This window comes from Acomys russatus, chromosome 17, assembly GCF_903995435.1.
Source record: "Acomys russatus chromosome 17, mAcoRus1.1, whole genome shotgun sequence".
NCBI classification, from domain to species: Eukaryota; Metazoa; Chordata; class Mammalia; order Rodentia; family Muridae; genus Acomys; species Acomys russatus.
Window position 1 is genome coordinate 49,656,463 of NC_067153.1, and position 9,341 is coordinate 49,665,803.

General features: G+C 48.7%; 1 pseudogene; it reads left to right on the forward strand.

The window, feature by feature from the left end:
• LOC127201010 (60S ribosomal protein L10a-like) overlaps positions 1-9,014 on the forward strand; it is a 62,301-nt pseudogene extending 53,287 nt beyond the window's left edge.
• The last annotated feature ends 327 nt before the right edge of the window (positions 9,015-9,341 follow it).

Sequence of the window (9,341 nt, forward strand, 5' to 3'; positions counted from 1 at the left end):
CTAAGTCTGGGTAGTTGATGTCGATCCCTGGAAGCCATGTGGTAGTGGCCATCTGTAGCTTAGCATTCCAATGGGGAGATGGGAAGTGGAGACAGGAGACTCACCTGGAAGTTCATGGGCCAGCTGGATTGGAGTCTGTAGTGTGCCATAAATGAGGAGCTCTGCCTTGCCCAGGTGGAAGGGGGGAGCTGACCCCCTAAAGCCGTCCCCTGATCCTCACATGGGCCCTGTGGCACACATGTACCCACATCCACACACAGACACATGCAAAGATGCATAATGAAATAAAAATGGAAACATGAATCTGTATTTCCACATCCGCTCTTATAAAGATGGCCCGGAATGATTGGCAGTCCAGAGTGCTGAGCACCCTAGAATGGTTTCACAAATAAATAAATAAATAAATAAATAAATAAATAAATAAATAACCACGGCCTCTTGGAGAAAAATAGCTAACATCCGCTGCGGAGGGCGTGCAAGGCAAAGCCAAAGAAATTGCAAGATTGCAGACTGAAGAAACCACCCACGGATCACTGTTTAAACATGGGGCCAGGAGACAAATCGAGCATCAAAAAGGATGACTAGAATTGATTGAGAGACATTTGTCACTTCCTAAGGACAAGCTAAAGCAAGATGAAGCAACCCACAACCCCCCCCTCCCCCACAAGTCACCAATGCAATCACTCATCTCTAAATGATGGATGGGGAAGAGACAAATCAAGACTGACTTTGCTTCCCTGGGTGAAACACACCTCAGGGTCATTCACTAGTTGACCAAAAAAAAAAAAAAAAAAAAAAAAAACCCTTTATGTAGAAAATAATCTGGCTTAGGTATTCAAGGAGATGGAATAATAAAAATCACATTCAGCATTCATCTCTGAGCTGGGAGACCCAGGAACCCAGTGCCACCAAGACACATATTCTGTATAAGACAGGGATGAAATGAGTCACAGCACAATTGGAGTTCATGTCCTGCTGGCAGGCTGGACAGGGAAGTGACCACAGCCCCCAAGTAATTGGATACAGTATCCAGAGCTCTCCTTCCCACTGGGACAGTCCAGACAAGGTCTCGCTATGCAGCCCTGGCTGGTCTCAGATTCCCCATGTAGACCAGCCTGTCCTCAGACTGGCAGAGATCTGCCTCCCTTTGTCTTCCAGGTTCTGGGACATTAGAGACCTGAGGCACCATGCCGGGCAGAAATATTTTTTTAAGAACACTGAAATAAATAATCATCCAAAATTGTGATAGTCTAGCATCAAATGGCCAAGACACCTACAATACATTTTAAAAAGCATCCCAAAAGGAAACACGGGCCCATCACACACAGAGTGACACCCCAGAGACAAACTCCAAACAACAAAGCTGACTGTCATTGCCCTTGACCCAGACAAATCAAGCACAGAGCGACACTTTGGAGACATGCGGATATGGCCCAGTGTGCAGAATCAGCGGTCTGAGTATCACGTGTTCAGCAAACAGCAGAGTGGGGACTTGGATCTGGGACACTGAAGCCCATATCTTTTACACAGCAGGAGGACTTTCTCTGGGGCACTCTATGAGTTTAATGTGGGTAAAACACTGAGCAAGCCAACCTCTGAGAGGACTGAGCATGCTTGCCTTGCCTTCAGTCTTTGCTTGATGGCTGAGTAATGAGTGACGTTTGAATGAAGCACACTGGGATGCAGAGACAATGCCCCGTATGTCTGTCCCCTCATCTTACAGAAGGGCTCAGCCTAGGTGGAGAAGTTCAGGGAACCCCCCAAACACCCAGCATTCCCACAGCATACCAAGACCACACCGAGCCTAATTGTCCAAGAGCACAGACTTCATTTCCATGGTTAATTAAAATGACCAGTGGCATTTTCTGTTTCTCAGAGAAAGTCTAAGCTTCTGTGAGTCTACAGGCTGCCTCTCCAGCTGGGATGCAGGATGCAAGAGGATCAGGCTACCAGAGCAGAGAGAGAGAGAGAGAGAGAGAGAGAGAGAGAGAGAGAGAGAGAGAGAGAGAGAGAGAGAGAGAGGCCCCCACTTGCCCACACAACCTGGCCCTTTCACTGGCACCAGGAACACATGGCAGTGGGAGGCACAAGTCTGTCCATAAGCAGGCTGCCTCAGTGGAATGTGTGCACTTTCATTGGAACGCATCTAAAGGCCTGGATCCTACTACTGCTGTCAATCGGTTACTCTCCTTCCCTCCCTCCCTCCCTCTGTCCCACCCTCCCTCCCTTCCAATCTCCCTCTCCTCTCCTCTCATCTCTTCCCCTCTCCTCCCCTCCCCTCCCCTCCTCTTCTTCTCTCTCTCTCTCTCTCTCTGAAAGTATATGTGTCTAAACAGTAACATAAGCCCAGTCTGTTGCAACCAGGTGGAGCCTCCAGCTCAGAGATTCCTTTCCTCAGGCTCCTGAAAGGCAGGCAGCTCACAGGCGCTACTGTAGGGCTTTATCTACAAGGGATCTGTGGCTGAATAATATGAAGGGTGCAGGGGGGTCATGATAGAGACAGAGTTGGACATCTCTGCTAGTTTCATGGGCCTCTTCCCTTATTTATGTTCTGCTTCGGGGTGGAGGTGGGGAGCACTGTGTATGTGGCTTTCTAGGGCAGGGAGAACAGTCCTAGTTCAGCCCCATTGGGGTGAATACAGACTTGGCCCCCCATGAGCAGCCATGTATTCAGTGTCAAGCCCAGAAACTGACAAGCTCGGAAAATGACCACCACAGATCTGCCTTCTCGGTCTATGTCTCAACATACCTGCTCACTGCTCCAGGGTAGGTCGGTGCCTGTAGCTAGCATGAGTTTTCTCTCGCTTTTCTTTGTGCGCAGAAAGAGCATGGAGCATCCCAGCATGCCTTTCCCAAAGCCACTGGGGCATGCAAAGTGGGTGGAGAGTTCTGTAAGCAGTCATCAGGCCAAGCTGCTCTCTCCCTTGCTGACCTGGCTACAGCCTGGGAACAGGAAACCTGAGACCTTGTCCCTGACCTACAGACAGGGACAAAGTGTGGCCACTGCTCCTGAGCCATCTATGCCTGTGCTCACAGGCATCCTATTCCTGCAGTCAGCTTCACTCTAGGTGGCCATCTTCCTGGCCATATACACCTGCCTGAGCCACTAGCCATCTCCTTAGTCTTGCTGACATCACTGGGCCTCTGGTGCTCCTTTTCAAGTTAGGGGTGTAGGCCAGGTGTGCCCAACTCAATGAAACAAAGCCTCTAAGGTGTCCCTAATGAAACCAAGTGTATCCTGGAGAAAAAAACACCTGCATATATACAGCCTTGAAATCCTCACTTTGTTTGTTTGTTTGTTTTGTTTTTAAGGATAAAGAGTTTATTTGGGCTCACAGTTTGAGTTACACTCCATCATGGCCTGGAAGTCCAGACAAGAGCTTGAGGCTGTTGGTCATATTTGCATCTGGAGTCAGAAAATAGAGACTGATAGGTCCTTAGGGACCATTTCTAAATAGGATCGGGCCTCATTCTCTTTGCCTGTCAGTCCTGCAGTCACACCAGGCTTTCCTGCTGATCCCACCTCATTAAGAAGTAAAGCAAGGGTGTTAATATGTGAAGAGAGGGAGGGACCCGCATACTGATATGTCGACAATTACTTCCTTGAATGCATAAAATGGGCGGGTGTGAATTCCCAAGTTCTCGGCATTTTTTAAAAAATTGCTGTTAATGTTGTTACTAGTTTTGTCAATTAAAAAAACTTGAAGAAAATCTATGTTGAGGCCAATAGGGTATGCATGCTTTAGCATGGCGAAGGGTTACGTTGACACAACACAGCTTTTGTCTTGAAGGGAATAAGATAGAGTATATTCTTGAGCCAAATATATGAGGGACTGGAGCCTGGGGACATGGATGCCATCGTTCAGAATAACATGCTTCAATGCAGAAGGTTTTAAAGTAACAGAAAAAAAGAAATCCATAGATCAAGGCTCTTTGCAAACTCGTCGGTGTCAGTGGAAGCTCCAAGCAGGCATTTACAGAAGAGAGGAGAGGCTCTCCTATGGGACATGTCCAACTTCAGTCCCACAGTGACACGCATGGCCCAGGGTAGCTGTGCCAACAGCCCAACATGCAATCACAAACTTACTCAAAACATAATCATTCCCCCCTCCCCCCCTTTTTTTTTCAAAACTAAATTATGCACTTTTCTAGTATGAGCTTTTGATGTGGGAGGTTGGACAGGCCTACAGGATGCTGCCCCAGGACACCTTTAGCTTTCAGGTTGGTAAAAGCTGTTAATACAGCCTGACAGGTTTCATGGGAAAGTTACAAGGATGTTAGGTGAGACCAAGAGGTGGGCAACAAGTGACTATCAAGGCGACTGAATATGGCCCTCAATAATTGGGCTCTGGATTTGTTACAGTCCAACCCTGTATGAGCACCAGGTTCTAACTAGTCAAGTGAACTTTGTAGGCTCTTCAGCACGGGTATGGCCTTTTATTTTCCTGGAAACTTAAGTTCAAAAGCCTTTTGTCTCCCTTGGTTTGGATGTGAAGGATTTGAGACACAGTGATCTGTCACCACTCATCACAGATTGATACATGAGGGAAGACCATCCTGCCCAGTTTTATAGACAGAAGTAATCACACACCAAAGTGTGGGGCTTAGCAAAAGAGCTCCGGGTGTTCTGAGCCCCTGGCTCTCTCGGGCTGGGTTCCCAAGAACCCTAGTGAACAGCAGCTGCTGGTCTCTGGTCCGTCTCATGGAGGATGGACGTTCTCACGGGAAAGGCACTGGCCTGTTTCTCATGTACCATTCATGTAAGGTGATGTGCTAGCCAGGTACCCACTCTTTGTTCATCCCAAGGATACACTGGAATCAGGGATACAGTGTTGGCATTGCCACCTGTTTTGGAGGCCCATCCTCCAAGCACAATATACTAGAGCAGCTGTGACCACTTGTAAGAGAACCCCAAGATCTGACTTGCTGACTGTTGACACTCCCTCACAGAAGGAGGGGGTGAACAGGACCGTTAGACCTTGTCTGTGACTCCAGCTGCCTTCTCCTGCACTGGTTTTAGCGTACTTTCCCATGGCCTCGTGGGCTCAGGGATACTCACATGGAGTGTGGAAAGGCAACTGAGGGTGAACTCCAACCGTGCAGCTGTGAGAAAATCCTCACCCATGTTTCAGTGAGACTTGGCAGTGGTGGGGTTGCTGTGGGGTCCCTTTCTACTGTCAATGATCTCTCAGCCAGGCTCTGTAAGCCCCATAAATTCATCCTCCCACAGCCCCAACCAGTTTATCTTGCTGTGCTTCCTGGAATCCCAGCTCAAGGGGAGTGATGTGTCTCACCCTTTCTCCTTCCCTTACCCAGAATATGCACATTCCATTTTTTGAGTCTCTTGCACATGCCTCATTGGTGCCTCCAGGAGAGTGGACTGAAACGCTTAATCCCGAAGAGTCAGACCCTGGAGTCCAGCCAGGTTTGGCTGCTCCATGAGCTGTTCTCAGGCACCTCCTGTCCCCTCAGGCCTCAGCCTTCCCATCTGTAGAGCCGGGGCTTGGATGGCAGCTTGCTGTGGCTCCATCTGCCATTAAGGAATCCCTTGGGGGTCCCAGACAGATGGCTCTCAGGCCATTCCCATCACTGCCAGCATCGGAGCTCGGAGTGTACGGCCCAGGAGACAGCACAGGCCGTATTCAGCAGCTCTTGTCAGAAAAAGAAAAGAAGAAAAAAAAAACTGTGCTTAAATTTAGCCAAAAGCTAGCTTCCTGTCACATTCACCTGGGGCTCTCAAGCTGTCTGACAGAGCTAAGGAAGAATCTCTTCTCAGGACAGCTGTCCAAAACAGAGAGAACAATTCTCAACTGGCCATCAGCCTGCCGCCTCTTCCTTTGGCTGCCTCTCCCCCAGCACGCACGCACACATGCTCCTAGGCTCTGCGCCCGTGGAAAGATGAGTGATATTGGCTGGGGCTGTGATCCCTCAGATGATGGGAGCCCACTCTCCTTTCCAAGACCAGCCCTTGCTATCAGACTGAGCTCCTAGAAATGGGGTCACCCTGTAGGATGACCCCCCCAAGGCCAGAACAAGGGTCAGCCGAACCCTTAGAGCCTGGCTGACTGGTGGTACACTTGAGGTGGGCTGGTTTCCTGTTAAGCAGCGAATGATGGAGGAGAGGCCGTTGGCTTTCAACCCAGCTGAATCCTGTCTAGTGTGGCAGTTCATTGTTCAGGCTTGTCAAGAGTCTTTCTTACCCAGAGTATTTCTTCCACCACATTAGCCACCCCCTGAGCTTTGATCTGCAAATTTGACAAGCGGGCCTGTTAGGTCTTTATCCAAACCATTGATAGAATCACTGGACAGGGACACGGTGGGGACAGGAGCACTCCACTCAAGACCTCCCTCCACCTTGATATAGATCCATGAATCAATGAGCCCCTTGCTGCCACTCAGGCTGTTCTGTCCTACCTGCTGGCAGTAGCTTCCAGTCACCAGCCTTCATCTGTCTGTGGGGACAAAGACGGGACTTCGTAAGGCTTCCTCTGAAGCCTGCATTTGAAAGACATGTTGCCTCAGTGAATTTATCTTCTGAGGATGTGCCCTCCTGACAGTCCTGGACCATCCATGCTGACCTTACTCCATGCCTGTCCTGCCGGCCTGCACCCCCTTGCCATCCAACCATGGGAAACTTCATCACTATGTGTGCTGGAACGTATCCAGGGGGCCTTCCTCTTGGCAGTGCTGGGCCATCTGGTTGCCCGAATGCCCAGTGCTGAAGCCTGGATGCAGTGATACAAATGTGCAGAGTGTCTGGGTGGAAGCCTCTAACCTACCCTCTCCCAGCTCAAGGAAAAGCTCCAGCAGCTTCTTAGTCTTTGTGTTCAAAAGGCCACATCTTTCCATTCTTTAGTGGATCTCGCGGCACCGGCATGACATACTCCCTGTCCTTGTTCTTTGTGTGGGTCTGTTTCTTTCTTTTCTTTTTTTTTTTAAGGATGAAAAAGATTAGAAGATGGTATTTCATGACACATAACTGTGATGTGAGACGCAGTCCTCAGTATCTCTCCAAATGAAGTTACACATTGGCAGCGAAGTTGGGTTCCTGTGGCCGTATTCACACCACTGGATGGAATTCAGGCACTGAGCGGAGGCAGTGTGATTCCCACAGGCAGCATGGCCACTGGCCTTCGGAAGAGGACATCCTCAGAGCCCCCTAGGAGACATGTGACCTCAGCACTGCGTAGAGGGAAAGTCAAACCCTCGGGTGACTCACCACTTACCTCAGGAGTGTGCTTAATCGCAGCCAGCTTATCTGGAAGAATACTGAGTGCAGGCCACAGTGGAAATCAGGAAAGAGAGACTCCATGATCCTTAAGACAAAGACATACAAGCTGGACGTGGTGGCACATACCTGTAATCTCAGAACTCCAGGAAGTAGAGGCAGGGGGATCTCTGTGAGTTCAAGGCCAGCCTGGTCTACAAATCAAGTCCAGGACAGTCAAGGCTACACAGAGAAACCCTGGCTTGAAAAACCAAAAACCCCAAAACAAACAAACAAACAAAAAGACATAGACATATAAAAAAAGGCCAACAAGAGGAAGACCTCTGTACTACGGAAAAGGACAACATAAAAGGAGAGGGGCTTGTGCAGAGAGGAAGGTACCTAGAGGTGGCTTCAAAAGGAGGTATGAGAGTGACACTCACGTCTGGAGATGCTGGTGTGTGATCTGTCAGGGGCAGCAGGGAAGTAGGGAGAAGCCAGGGCAGGTGAAGAAGGCTCTATAGATAGAGGAGTGGGTTCTTCTCTCAGAGAGGACAGAGCACTGGGATTTTGAATAGGGCAGTCTGCCATGAAACGCTTCTTTCTTGAAAAGGATGGAATAGACTTGCAAAAGGCATCATTTGTGTGACAGTGGCCACGGCAATGAGACATGCAGGCCTGTCTGTTCCTCATATGCTGGGTGAGGAACAGAGTCCTGCAGGCTAGAGTCATGTGGGCTTTTAGGTTTCCTTTTGTTTTTTGCCAAGGATCATTGTCTCTTCTTCCATCTTTCTTTCTTTCCCTTCCTACTGTTAGTACAAAATTCTCTGTGTATCAGTGTGGTCGTTTGAATAAGAGTGGCCCCCATAGGCTCATATATTTAAATGCATGGTTACCAGGAAAATGGGTGGTTTAGAAGGAATAGGAGGTGTGATCTTGTTGGAAGTCAGTGTGTGGTTTTCTTAGACAAGGTGTGATACTGGGGGGTGAGCTTTGAGATTTCTAAAGCCCACACCAAACCCACGTCCCACTTCCCCGCTTCTGTCTCATGGGCAGAGAAAAGAGCAAGCAAGCATGCACGATTCTGTACTGGTCCTGGTGGCACAGGCCTGTGATTGCAGCAACTTAAGAGGTGAGTTTCTTTTTTTTTTTTTTTTTTTTTTTTTTTTTTTTTTTTTTTTTGCTTTTTTGCTTTTCACAGCTGGAGTAATCCTGAGCAGCCAAGTCTCTCATGACACCAACACAAGTGTAACGATTGTTTGGAGATGGTGGAGGTGCAGATCAGCCTAAAGAACTGTGATCCTCGGTAGGACAAATGCTTCTCTGGCACCATCAGGCTTAAGTCTACTCACCCCAAATTCTCCAGGTGCGCCCTGGGGGGACCAGCTGCACCTCGATGAAGCCAAGGCCATGTATACTCCCCACATGCTCATGGAGGTGCCGACGAAGATTAGTAAGAACAAGAAGTCGGTCGAAAAGCTGGCCAAGAAGTATGACACCTTTTTGGCCTCCAAGTCTTTGATCAAGCAGATTCCATGCATCCTGGGCCCAGGGCCTAAACATGGCTGGCAAGTTCCCTTCCCTGCTGACACACACAAAAAAATCAGAGGTCAAAGTCAATGGAGGTGAAATCTATGATCAAGTTCCAGATGAGGAAGGTGCCTGCCACATGAAGAGACGAATGGTGGTCTGGTCTACGACACCCACCTGGTTGTCAAGTTCTTGGGTGTCCTTGCTCAAGAAGAACTAGCAAAACATCTGGGCTTTGTACATCAAGAGCACCATGGGAAAGCCCCAGATGTACTAAGATACCCCAATAAATCTAAGTGCTACAAAAAGAAAAAAAAAGAAGTTAAAGTCCCCAGAGTGTGATGGGCCACCCTAGAGAACACTGTGAAATGCTGATTCAGAATAAAAAATTAAGATGGCTGTCTGTCAGCTCAGTGGTAGCATGCATGAGGCCCAAAGCTGTCCCTCTCCCCAGACACCATGTTTAGAAGTACAGCTTTGGGGAATATTTAAAGTCAAAAAGTTAGACAAGATCCCTGGGATTGTGCTCCATGAGTGAGCTTAGTGAGGAGAGAGACCAAGAGAGATGCACGGGTGGGATTTCTTCCTCTGTGTGGGCCTGGGA